Genomic DNA, 14,185 nt, shown 5'->3' on the forward strand with positions numbered 1-14,185 from the left:
GACAGAAGTAGACAGTGCTATGGAGATGGATGTAGGTACTTCAGGATGAGGTTTTACTCCGGAACCTTATATGGGAGATAAATAATAGGTTAGGGTTTAAAGTTTTTATAGGACTTTTTTTTAATATTTTGAGCTTAAAGTTTGGCAACACATTGGGTTTAGCACATTTTAACTTACAAATTGGGTTTAGAAAATAATATCCAAAACAAATAATTAAATAAAAAAATTAATTTAATTAATTCGGTTCAGTTCGGTTTGGTTCGGTTTCTAGATCACTAAAACCGAACCGAACCAAAAGAATTCGGTTCGGTTCGGTTTTTTCAATTCGGTTATGTTTTTTTGTTCGGTTTGATTTTTTCGGTTTCGGTTCGGTTTGGTTTTCGGTTTTTTGAACCCACCCCTACATGAGATCAATACAATGTGCTGCACATGATGTCCAAAACACATTATGATGCTTCATTAACTTTTTTCCAGCTTTGACAAATGCAGAACCGTTGTCGGTCACGACTTGGACAACATTATGCTCTCCCACCTCCATGATTACATCCCTCAATAATTTGTAAATATACTTGTAGTTCTTTATATGGTCTGAAGCATCAACAGACTTCAAAAAAATTGTCTTTCTCTTGGAGTATACCATGAAGTTTATGATAGACAATCTGGTCGGGCCAGTCCATCCGTCACACATGATTGTGCAACCATTAGTTTCCCACTTTGACCTCAACTTGTTAACATACTCGCCAATGTCTTTATACTCCATATCCAAATATTTGTTTCTTATCTCATAGGGAGTGGGAGGTTGTACTCCAACACCGGCCTGTTGACATCCCACTACCATATTTTTGAAATGATGTGATGATGCTTTCTCAGCAGGGACATTTTCATAGATAAAGAACTTGCTAATTAGATGCCCCATTCCCTCATTCACATTACCTCCAGTGAAATAACTCCAAACACTCTTTTGACGTGCTTTGGATGACTTATATAAACTTGGGGCTATTGGTGGTGTTGGTTGTGATTCTCTCATTTGTGCACCACCACTTGTCCCGAAACCTTATGCTCTACTAGGAATTTTATGAAGGTGTTCTCTTTCCCATGTTGACTGTTTGGAGGCATGTAATGCTTGTTTCAAACTGCGTCGTTCTTCAGGTCCCATGTCATCATCACATTCGTCTTCATCGTCATCATCATCACTGTCAACCGCTTGGCCAATGACTTCTCCTCGTAGCCCAGCTCGAATATTTTCCATTCCATGTGTTATCTTTTCCTTCTGTTGTTTTTTATTTTTTAATAATGTGCTGATGAATGCTTTCACTTCTGAGGGGACATTATCGCATCGTTGGACATTTTTTGCTGGATCTAATCCACTAAGATGGTACTTAAGTCGTGTCACTCCGCCACTCTTCATTACCCGACCACAATATTTGCAAATTGTGCCATGTTTGTTTCCGTCTATTGGGTCTCCATGTTCCCAAGCTGGATCACGTTTAGTAACTCCACTGGACATCTTAAACGTATCTATATTTATTTTTCATGAAAATTAGACAATTATTTTTTGGCCAAAAAATATAGTAGTGATGACGGTTATATAAAAGAGCCTAAATAATAAAGTTATTCTACAGAAGAATTAAATACGAAGTAAAGAAAATGATTGTAAAAATTTAAGTAATTATAAAAATAATATGGAATAATAAAACCTAATATTAATGAATAATAATCCAATTTGATAAAAAAATAATCCTAATATAAAACATAGTGATGAATAATAATCCAATTTAATGAATAATCCAATTTGATAATAAAACCTAATATTAATAAAATAATAAATAACATTAAACATATTAAAATTATCCTAGGGAATAATTATACAACATTACTTAATTACTTAAAAAATTAACATATAATTGTTAACATTACTTAATTACTTACAAAAATTAACATGCAAGTATTAATTACTTAAAAAAATTAACATACGAGTCCACACAAATTTTTTTGTTGTTGTATAAATTACAATAATATAAATATAAGTTTGTAAACTTACTTTAAATATTGAACCCTTTGTGTTCAAGCTCTGGAATGGATCTATAATGGCTTTGAAAGGGGTAAGGGAAGAAGAAGAAACGAAAATGCTCTGCATGGCTCTGATACTCCACCTCTGAGAATGTGAAAGAATATCACAGACGGTGGCACACGGTTGTGAATGTGAAAGAATATCACAGACTCACAGTGGCACACGGTTTCATTATGAAAGCACTATTATTTTTGTCCATGGTCTGAAATTGTAAAAAGTGATTTTAAAAGTTGTCAGGTGAGTCAGATGACCCAACCACACACACACAGACACGCCACCACACACGCACACAACACAACACACGCACACAGTCTCTCTCTCGATCCTTCTCTGAGCTCCCTTCTCCCCCTTCTCCATTCTCCCCCCTCCCCCCCCACACACACAGATCTCCCACACACATGCACAGAGACCCAAGGTCACTTGATCCTTCTCCCACACACACGCACAGAGACCCAAGGTCTCTCGATCCTTCTCCCACATCGCCTTCTGCTCCTCTCTCGTCGGCGCCGTCTCTCTCATTTCTCTCTGCACCGAGGGTCCGAGACCCACATACACACACGCACACCATCACACCTGCTTCAGGAAGACACCCATCATCATCAGCAACCTCGTCTTTCTCCCTCTCCTTCTCGTCTCTGCAACTCGGCGAACGCAGGAACTCCGGCAAGTTTCTTGAATTTCTCCGGTTAGGTAAGCTTTGGGTTTGCCTCTTTCTGTTATAGATTGAAGCTTATATGTGAAATTTAAGTTCAAAATCAAGTTTTTGCAAGGTTTTTTGGACGAAATCGGCTCGGGAATAGGCACACCCATCTCCGGCGAGGTCGTGGGTGTCGAGGAACTGCTCTTTTACAGTCGACCGGAGTTGTAGAAGCTCCGGCATTCTTCTCCGATTAGCACATTTCCAAAATATCGCGATAGTTTCATAAATATCGCGATATTATCGATAATATTGCGATATTTTGACGAAAACCCGTTGGATACCTATTAAAATATCGGTAACGTGAAAAACCGATAATATCGGCGAAATATCACCGATATTATCGGTATTTGAGACCTTGGTTTTAATTGCTATTTGGTATCTTCGCCATCCCTTTGGACCTCGGTAGCCTCTACGGCGACAAAGGTCTTCTTTTTTTACTCCTTCAGTACTTGCACAGCGCATCGTCGAGATATGGCCTGGTCAGACTTGATTTCTCCAACTCCTCCTCTTGGGATGCAGAATCAGATTTTTTTGATACTTGACGAAGGTTACAGCATCCAGCTTTATCAACTAAGTTGCCCTAGAATCCCATTGTAGGGAGACGAGTCGTTTACCATTGTGAACATCTACTTTGAGACAACTGGCGATGTTCTCACGTCAAGTGTAATGTTGTCGATGGCAGTCGAGGTGTGTACGTTAAATTTGGTGAGTACATCCGTTCGGCATATGATTGTGCTTTCCAGGCCTATCTTCTAAATTACTAAGAGCTGAAGTAGGTTGACCGCACTTCCGTTGTTAACCATCATTATGTCGACTATAACGTAGGCTAGTTGGACAGATATCACTAGTGCGTCGTCGTGTGGGAAGTCGACGACTTTGGCATCCTGCTCGGTGAAGCCAACGATGGGTCCAGGTTGGGTGTTGATTGCTTGGACATGAGAGACTAATAAAGCATGGTGGATGTTTCACTTCTTAACAAGTACTCGGATTTAGCGAATATGCCATTAATCCGAATTGTCTTAGTTGGTGGCTCTTCGCAGGTGTCTGCGTTCCTTCTAGGCTATGGAGCTGGCTTGTCCAAGTATATGTCAACCTTGCCTTCTTTCACCAGCTTCTTTAGGTAGTTCCTCCAAGTGTAACAGTCGTCAGTTGTGTGGCCGGGACCTCGATGGAATGCACAGTACTTGGTGTGGTCCAACTTGGAGGTATCTCCATTTGATTGTTTCGACAGCTTGAATCACAGTTCACTCTTGATGTCGCGGAGGATTTGGTGGATCGAGATCGAGAACTTAGAGTAGTTCTTGGGCATCGGGCCTCCTTTAATCGGGGATCGGTCCCTACGCTTGGCCTCCTACCTGCTTTTCTTGTTGTACTGTTCTCATCCTCATTATTTTGATCTACTACAAATTCTTTTCGAGGCTACCTAGGTGCCTTGTTTGCTCGCCGAGCCTCGTCCCAAAGTGCATGCTTCTCTACCATAGCAAATGAGTCTGCAAAAGTTAGATCTTCTTTCATGATCAATTCTCTGCATAACAGGTGGTCTGCTAGGAGTCATTTTTGGAAGGTTGCACTAGCTATCGAGTAGTTCAACCGATTATCTTCACATTCTCTACTTTTAACCTCTTCACATAGTCGCAAAGCACTCCTTTGGTTTCTTCTTGACTTTGAACAAGTAGTCGGACTTCTTCTTGATTGAGGGATAAGATGAATATTCTTTGGTGAAAACCAAGAAAGCTTATCTCTGGATAAATTGTGGCGGCAGGGTGTGGCCAATCTTGTGCCTTGCCTTGTAGAGTGGTGGTGAATATCTTGCACATGAGGGCGTTATTGTTTTGATAAAGGATCATTGCACTGCGGTAGTGCTTTAGGTGCCTTTCTAGGTCTCCATATCCTTTAAAGGATGTGAAATGTGGCATGTTGACTTGCGTGGAGGCTCTACTTACTTGATCTCGTTTATGAAGGGTGACCTGCTTATGTTGGCCATGTCTCTTCAGAGCGCCTCGTCAGTGAATTCATTGCGCTGGAAGTCGCGCAATCGTTTGGTCAAAAGTATTTCTACTTCTTTCTGAATTTGTCTTTATTGGGGGTAGCAGAGTTCTTGGCTGCTTCCAGTCGTGACCTGTTAGTCTAGGCTGCTCTTCCATGTGCTCAACTAGTCTATGCCGCACCTGCGATGCATGTGGTACGTTCCTAGCAGGCGAGTGAATTACTCATAGGCTGCCGATTAAACTTGAGTCGAATTGAGTGACTATTTCTCTCCGTTCGTCGTGCTGCCTACTCCGATGTGAGGTGGGGGATGCTCCTTGCAGTAGGGGTGGGCGCGGTGCGGTTCGGTGCGGTTTCGAGTGAAACCACAATCGAAACCGAAACTTTTTGCGGTGCGGTGCGGTGCGGTTTTGAAGCCAAAACCGAAATGAAACCAAACCGTTTGGTTTGGTTTGGTTCGGTTCGGTGCGGTTTCAAACGGTTTCGGTTTGGTTTTTGAGAAAAAAATGTACAATTTAAAATATACACATATTTATGCATAAGACGGTCTTATTTTCCTTGTATATTAATTAATGAATATGCAGCAAAATTGCAAAAAAACAGCAACAACAATGCAACAAAAAACAGCTCCAAAACTGCCAAAAAAATGCAGCCAAACTGCATAAAAAACACAGAAAAACAACAGAAAACAGCAGCAAGACAACACCAAAAACTACACCAAACCTGCAGCAAAAAACTGCACTGAAACAAAAGCTGGAAAAGAAATCTAAGGCCGGAAAAGAAAGCAAAATTTCCAAGTCAAGAGTAAAATCTAAGGCCAGCATTTCTCCGAGGAAGGGAGGGACGTAAGGGTAAAACACATCATTGGTACACCAGTAAAATTTGGTTTAAGCTCAACTTTTTAAAGGAAATTTGCTTCCTAACAAATTTTCTCCATAATGCTTTTAAACACCTCTTATCGAAATGCTAAAATTCAAAAAAGGGGTTAGCAGCAGAATAATTCATCATGTAGAAAAAACTCTCCGCGATGTTAAACTAGCAACATCTTTCTTAATCTTATGTAATGGGTAATATTCAATCTTATATGGTTTCTCATTATAGCTCCCTCAGCTTTCACATGTACTCTTATGAAATATTCTTAGAAATGATTTTATGACTCGAAAAATGAAACCCTTTCAACAACGACAAGAACAAACATTCCGATACCTGCAATGTACCCCCTCCGCCAGTACTATCACAGTCATCAGACACACTGACAACAGTCCATGGATCAGATGCATTCCAATGAAAATCAACAACCTTGTCCATGTATACAGTTATAAAGTTAAGCAAACCATGAACAACAAACTACAAGGAAAATAAAAGAAAAGAAAGTGCCCGACATACCTTCTCATAATCCCAAATGTTTAAAAGACCATCCTGAAGGCCAATATACCTTCTCATAATCCCAAATGTTTAAAAGACCATCCTCTGCAGAACTTCCAAAGACAGACGATTTGTCTGGACACCACTGAAAACACAAATGCAACCAACAGGCAGTCACCGATCACTTCCACCGCTTCCAGAGATGCAAGCAGGCAGTCGCTCGCAGAGGCAGACGCAGAGATGCAGATTGCAGAGATGGAAGCAGAAGCAGCCTGGTGACCAAAAGGCAAGGCAGAGGCGGAGATGCAAGGAGGCAGCGCAGAAGCAGTCAGACACAGACTAGTCAGGACTCACTCAGAAGTCGAAGTGCAAACCCAAAACCGCAAAACCAAATCTATAACCTAGTTGAACTAATTAAAAATTAAAAAGTTTAAAATATAACATTTATTTATTATATGGTGCGGTTTCGGTTTCGGTGCGGTTTTGAAAACCCAAAACCGAAACCAAACCGTTTTGTGTGTCGCGGTTCGGTTTTGAAACCGAAACCGTTTCAAAACCGCAAAACCAAACCGTTTGGTGCGGTTTGATTCGATTCGTGTTTCGGTTTCGGTTTTCGGTTTCAAGTGCCCACCCCTACCTTGCAGGCTTAGCTGCAAATGAACATTTCGCCTGGAAGGTTACTCATGTTGATTATCGAAGTGTGGCCCTAACCGTGTATGTATGTTCACCCGTGAGCTTAACCGAGAGTGCACGCTCTTCCGCGCGCTAAGACAAAAGTATACCCTATCTCGAGGGCCCAGTCGAGATTGTACACTGCCAGAACGCTTGGTTCGTGGCTGGTTGAGTGGTTGCTTGCCGGGACGCAGCTGGAGAGGCTTGTCGTCTGCCTTTGTCCTACTTCAAGACACCTCGTCTAGGGCTCGTTGCATCTCGGTACACTGCAAGAGTTAATTCACAAAAGTCGTCTGCTGCGCGAGGGCGCTTGTCAACTCTATGACTTGTCGAGACAAGTGTTGTTCATTATTTGGGTTGGAAGAGCTTAGACGATATGCGTCTCCTTGAATGGTGGAAGTGTAATGGACTCCAAGCGCGAGATTTGAGTTAGGACATGTCAAATCTATGGAGAAATGGGGTGAAAATACCCCCGGTTCAATCATCAGTCCAGAAATCTGAAGTTGGGATGGTTGAACCAATCTTGTACTTGTCGGGATCACTAAATGGGCCACGGAATCAAGTTAGATCATAGGTTGGATCGCAAGAGCTAGTTAGATAACCTACAAGGGTCGGACCGTGGGTGAGGGTTGGACCGCTGGAGCGAGTGGGCGCTGGGCTCCCCTTGGTGCGCCTCGGGCTTGCGTTGCACCTTAGGCCTGTAGGTCTTGAGCTCGGCTTAGGAATGCGCTGGGCTCGCGCTGGCCTTAGGCCTGCGAGTATTGGGATGCTCCACTTGCTGTAGTTACCTAGGCCTCAGCTGCCATTGTAGCATCGTGGGCATACTGGGTGTGGGTTGCTTCACGCTGGGCTGGTTGCCTTGTGACATGGGCCTGAGTCTATTGTTGCAAGGTGGCCTACTCACCATGGGCAGTGGGCTTGCCATGGGTTGCTAAGGCAGTGCCCCGTGGGGGTAGTGCTAGTCCTCTTGCATTAAGCCTTGTGGATCATCATGGTGGGGTTATGCCTCGATCTCCATCACTTGGTCCAAATCCTTGAACGTAGGAAGATTCGTTCGTTATGGTTTCCGAATTTCTAGTCATTGTACTTTCTGTTTACATTTATTCAAATAACTTTATAAAAAAATTATAGGAATAAGAACGTACGAAAAATCTATGAATGAACGAGAAATGAGAAACTTTGAATGCGAGAGTCTTCTTCGAGTGGGTGAATCAAGCTCTCAATGAAAGCACTAATTTGTGGATGTAAATTTCCTCTTTCTTCTCCTTTGACGAAAATGCACCTACAAAATAATAACACCTAAGATTAAGGCCAAAGCTTCATGCGCCCACGATTAATGGGGGGTGGCTTTGGCCGAAGAATCTCTGATGCCAAAGTTAGAATTCTGAAATGAATGTGTTTAGGAGTTTGTGGGTAGCAAATGACTTAGCTTTTTAGTGGGATAATAGGGATATTTATAAGGGAGTGGCCGGCCCTATTTGGAGAATAGTAGCCAACCATATATGGTGTAATTGGGTGAATAATTGCAAGATATTAATATCTTGCAAGCAATTAACATGGCAATTAATCCTAATTTAAATAGGAAATTTGGGAGTTACCTTTTGAATAAGGATTTGATGAGAAGTGATGAGAGGGATTTGAATAAATACCATTTTGATCACCTTTGTCTCTTCCTTGATTGAGCCGTTATTGTCTATTGCATGTGCATGAGAATTTCAGTATGCCTCGAGTGTAATTTTATCCTTTTAACTCAAAAATCCAAGTGTCACCTCCATAATTTTCTTGATTATTTTTTGCTCCACAATAGTGTTCTGGTTTATCTGTAATAAAAGTGCCTATCTTTTCTACTCTGTATCGTGCATCCTTCTTTATGTTTTATTAGAGACGATGCGGTTGTAGCTTGGTTAAGCATTCTTTGCACTCGAGGTTTCAGAATCAATTCATCACTCTCCGGATATCACTACTTTGGACGCAAGACCATAAGATATACATGATGATATCACTAAGATATATGTGAGAGTACATGAACCGTTGGGCTCAATACATGATTTATGTTTGGGGTCATTTAAACCTTACACGTGAACAAGACCACGTAACGATAGTAGCACACCAAATCGTAAGTCTCCAGCGAACCACTATAATTCTTCTATAACTTTGATCAAGGAAAGTGCAGATGTCCTAAGCTCAATGAGCTTCGATAAAATGGATAGCAGCACTTCATCTTCGGCTGAGGCCGTCAGTGTCAATGACTTTGGAGCTGAGAGTCATGGAGAAACTGATGACACAAAGGTAATTAATTACATACAAATGATTATATATAGTTGTAACAAGAAGATAACAATAACAGTAGGGTTAGTCTACGGTACTCTTTGGTTTAAGAAGGGAGCAAAACTTTATGTAACTACAAATGCAGTCCGGATCAAAACGTGGCAGGTAGAGTTTCAAAAACACTTCAATTAATTAGATGTATAATATTGAGCTTTGAGTACAAAGTACATACAAAAAACCAACAAGGTGATATATGCAAGGAGGGTCAGGAAGTGCAAGCAACATCAGATTTGAGAACATAGAAATGCATAATGATACCAACCCCATAGTTATAAATATAGACCAATATTGATGTGACAGAGAGAAACCGTGCAAAGAGATGAGCAGTTCAAGTGAAAAATGTGGTGTACAAAAACATCAGTAGCCCAAGTTTTTTTTTAACCGAGTATGTTGAAGTACAAAGTATAGAAGTCTTGATCATTAAAATGTATTGTATTTCATAAAGAGGAAGCATGTACAAGGACATATATGTAGGAGAGAGTGATAGAAAGGAAAAGATTACAACTAGCCCTAGAAACCGGGCAAACCTAGCACCCATACTCTGCCTTGATTTAAGGTGGCTTACACCAACCACAAGACTTGAAAGAACAAGTGAAGGACCTTAAAACAAGGAGAAGAGGTAAGGCCGACATAGACAAGCAGCCATAATGGTTACTTGGAAACTAGGCATGGGATTAAAGCAATAATGCTATGGTTTCATTTAATGATCAAGACTTCTATACTATGTACTTCAATAGAAGAGCACAAGTTCTTCAGATGTTGGTATAAAATTCGACTGCAGCAAGAGCTTCCCTTGTGTGGGAATTGTGATGCAAATATTAACCTTGAATAAGAAGGAAGGAAAACAACTAAAGCTCTATAAAATTTGATTGCAGCAAGAGCTTCCCTGTTCTGCAAGAGGATAAACAAATAAAAATATTGTGGCAATTATAATTTAGAGCATGCTTTTTGTTTCGAGGATTGTATACGGGCATGGCATTATGCTGGTCATGACTTGCTTTATGAAACGGTCAGAATAAAATGTTTCCATATTTTGAATGAAATGGATTTCATGCATGCAAAATATTTACAGATGGAATGCATACATGACTTGTTAACAGGGCCCTAATGCAACGGTCACATTCAACTTTTTCTCCATTCAATACGAATACATACATGACTTGTTATGTGCATGTTTTTCTCACTTCCATTAACAAGAATGTAGCTAGAGATCTGCATGGATGGGAACATCCTCAAATAACAAAGTTACAAATTAAAATGTTCAAGAATATACTCTACAAAATACTTATATATTAATCCATAAGTTTTTTTTATACAACTTATAACAATATCCCTCGACGTGTTTCATGTTTTGAAACGTTGCATAAAAACTTCATTACTAATACCATCAAATCTCTCTCTATAAAAAATAATCATGTTATCATTCATCCATTGATCTCTCATCCAATTTCAGAATCGATCTTCAAAAATTGTATGGCTAAATATGCTTTTTCAACGATGACAATAATGCATAAAAAAAAATATTAATACTACTATCACAAGCAACTAAAAAAGTTTTTTTAAAACAAAAAATAATTGAGTTGGGGCATCCGCCCCTGGTGGGCCTGAGCTATCTCTGTCTATGTCCATTAACTCATCAAGTTTTTCTCATGTGTAACATCATTTTACTGTACAAACATTATAGTCGGAATCATTCATACTCTATCATCATTTTAAAATCATGTCTAAAAGTTTCCATTTAATTTGAGACCGTCCACTATAGGTATAGAACTTATAAAAAAAATTATAGTAACAAGTAATAGTTTAGTCTAACTCAGCCCATCCGAGTAATTGTTGAGAAAATTTATGCCCCACGTATTTCACTTAAATTAGGATATGTGATTTAGTATAGGTTGTTTATGTATGTTGAGCTTTTGTTGCTAATTGTTTGAGTGTTTGAGGTATTTTCATTATATTAAGATTGAACTTAAGTAGTTTATGTTGTCTATATTTGCATTGCATGTTTGTTTCTTGCTTTTGTTGTATGTTTTGTATGTATTTTGATGGACAAGGTTCATTATTTCCCCCTTAATAGGTGTATATTTGTTACTTATTTATGAAATATACCCGTACCATCGAGTTTTGTTCATCATGAGTTCACTTATGCCCAGTATGTTTTTATATGTATATGTATTTTAGTGAGGATGTGGGAAACAATATTAGGAGGCTCTTATAACAAGTTATGTAGCTTAGAATTATAGTCCACCCGAGAAAAAATTACTAGCTCCATCCCTGATTTTATTCATATAGATTATTAAATAGTCTCTAAATCAAACAAAGTTTTCTAAAAATAATATACAAGGAGAATGAGCGATTTCGATTATGATATTTGTAAAATTAAATGATGTTAGATCGTCCTATAAAGAAAAATGATTTCTCATATGTAAAGAGCTAAACAATGTCCAATTATTATATGCTTGTCAAACTTTCTTTGGTGATACCACATTAGAACCCAACTAGTTATTCTATTTGAGAGAGAGAGAGAGAGAAATATAGTCCTCACATATATAAGAGAAATATGCTTTGGCAACAAGAAAAATGGTTTATTGGTTCTTGGTTCTTGGTTCTCGGGGTTGCATATCGGACATTAACATGTGATACCATTAAGGACAAATTGGGAAGAGAACTCATATTATCTCTCTTTTCAGCTTCAGGATCACAGAGCAAACAAGACACCACTGACATGTGAAAATCCTCAATGTTTATACATGTCAAGTTTCAAGACAGTTCAGCCCTCATCCATGTTTTATAAAAAAATAAAAAATCTTTCAATGATCTATGTTGTGTTAAAATGGATAAAACGAGAAGGATAATGCTTGCATCCTTCTTTTAGGGATGAAATTCTTTCCCTACTTACTTATAATGTATCTTCATAAAAAATAAAAATAAAATAAAAAATACTTTCAAAATCGGAAGGGTTCAATCTTCTAATCTATATTTGAAGATTATTCCTACAAAAAATCGTTCAAAATTTATAAAAATAGAAGATTATGTCTAAAAAAATCGTTCGAATTAAAGATCGTTTAGTCATCTAAATTTCAAAATTAAAACAACGGTTCACCATGAATATGTTATTTGGTACTTATGTACACCGTCATTTTATTTATTACATTTGGATGACTAAACAATATGGAATTCAAATAATTTTTTGTAAGAATAATTTTTAAATGAAGATTAAGAGAGTGAATGTTCTGATTATGAAATTTTTATTGTGAAAATATATTATTTACAAGTGGAAGAATGAACTCATCCCGCTAATGGGGAATACAAGTATTATCAATAAAAGAAAATCAAAAGCTAAGAAAAGTATGCAAACGATGAGAAGTGAAATAATAACAGAACCAAGATCCAAAGTACCAAAAGAAAGAGTAAACCAAAAAGAAGTACCAAAACAAAGAGTGCTAACTCCCTCACTCTCTCTCTCTCTCTCTCTCTCTCTCTCTCTCTCTCATTACTCCATTGCATCACTTGGTTTTTTCATTTTTACTATTTTCATACCTCCGTTTATAGTCCCATTTTCTCAGTCTAAGCCTTTAGCACCTGTTAATTTCACGGTCCCATTGTTCATGTTCATGTTGATGTTCATGGGGATTCCAAAGGCAAGGCTGCTAGACAATCAGCTTCCACCACCACAAATTTGGGCACCGCCGGCAATAGTGGTGGACGCAAGCAGTAGCAGCCGCTACACGCATACATCAATCGAGACACTGGTGGTGGTTTTAGCGGTGATCACGATAGTGGGTGTGATTGCAGGGATTGTAGCTCGGTTATGTGGTGGAAGGCATCTTGGTGCGGAGCATGATATTGAAGGATGGGTTGAGAGCAAGTGCAGGAGTTGTATTGATGGTGGAGTTCCACCGGAACCCTCCCCTGCAGCACCACAATCCAAGCCAGCTGCAGCAACGGAAGAAGCAAAGAAGTGAAATTATATGGATCACACCATAAATTATATATATTTATATAATTATAAGAGGCAGCAGTACTACTACAAGAAACTAAATTTAAAGGTGAGGTGTAATCCCATGCTCATATGTTAATCGTTAATCATGGGGAATATATATGGGCTTATTACCATTCACCATATGTGCTTAATGAGGGTAACATAGTTTTACCGTACGTAAGAGTAGGAGTTGCAGTACAAATTTAGTGGAGAATATGTTGAGTTTCTACCCATGCGTCCCAATGTTGAAACTCACATACCTGCTAAATTATTGTAATAGTTTCAAACCATTTTCCCTCCCCTTAATAATAATAAATTTAAAAAAAAATTGTAATGATATTTCTTTGCTTTTCAATTAAACATTTACTTGCATTCCTCTAGTTCCATACCATTGTTGTTCAATTTATTGTCTTCTTTTATTAATTTAATTTTTAGCGTAATGCTATTTGAGATTTATAAGACTGACACTTTTTAATACATGTGAACTTCATATACCATTGTGAAGTCCACTTTTATTAGAGAATATTTTAATACGTGTGTCATTTTTGTGTGAACTTTCAATTGTAATGTGATTTTCGTCCTCCCCGCCCCATAAAGTGAGCTTCCATTGTAATGTGATTTTCGCCCTCCCCGCCCTTAAACCCTAAACCATTTTTGACGAATAGGTTACTTTTATGATAAGGTATCATAGCTTTCAGCACTACTTGATCATGGTTGGTGCCTTTAGCCACAGGCATGGATCTCTTTACCACCTTTTCAGTAACCAAATGCTTTTACAACGTCCTTAAACGGTCTAAAAATGAAGAATTCTTCAAATATTTTACAGAAAAAAGATAGTGCAGGATTTAATTTCACACCATCTGACCGTTGCTTTTCAAAAGCTGATATTAGCATGCATGCTAAAGTTCCAAAACATTTTTTTAACTGCAAATTTTCCAATATCCAACCGTTTCAAGGGTTAATTTGTCACTACAACCCTATTTTCTTACGTCAGCAATGATGTTGACTGCCAACGGACAATCAACCCTATTTTCTTACGTCAGCAATGATGTTGACTGCCAACGGACAATCCATACTAGGAAGG

This window comes from Malus sylvestris, chromosome 14, assembly GCF_916048215.2.
Source record: "Malus sylvestris chromosome 14, drMalSylv7.2, whole genome shotgun sequence".
Classification (NCBI taxonomy): Eukaryota; Viridiplantae; Streptophyta; class Magnoliopsida; order Rosales; family Rosaceae; genus Malus; species Malus sylvestris.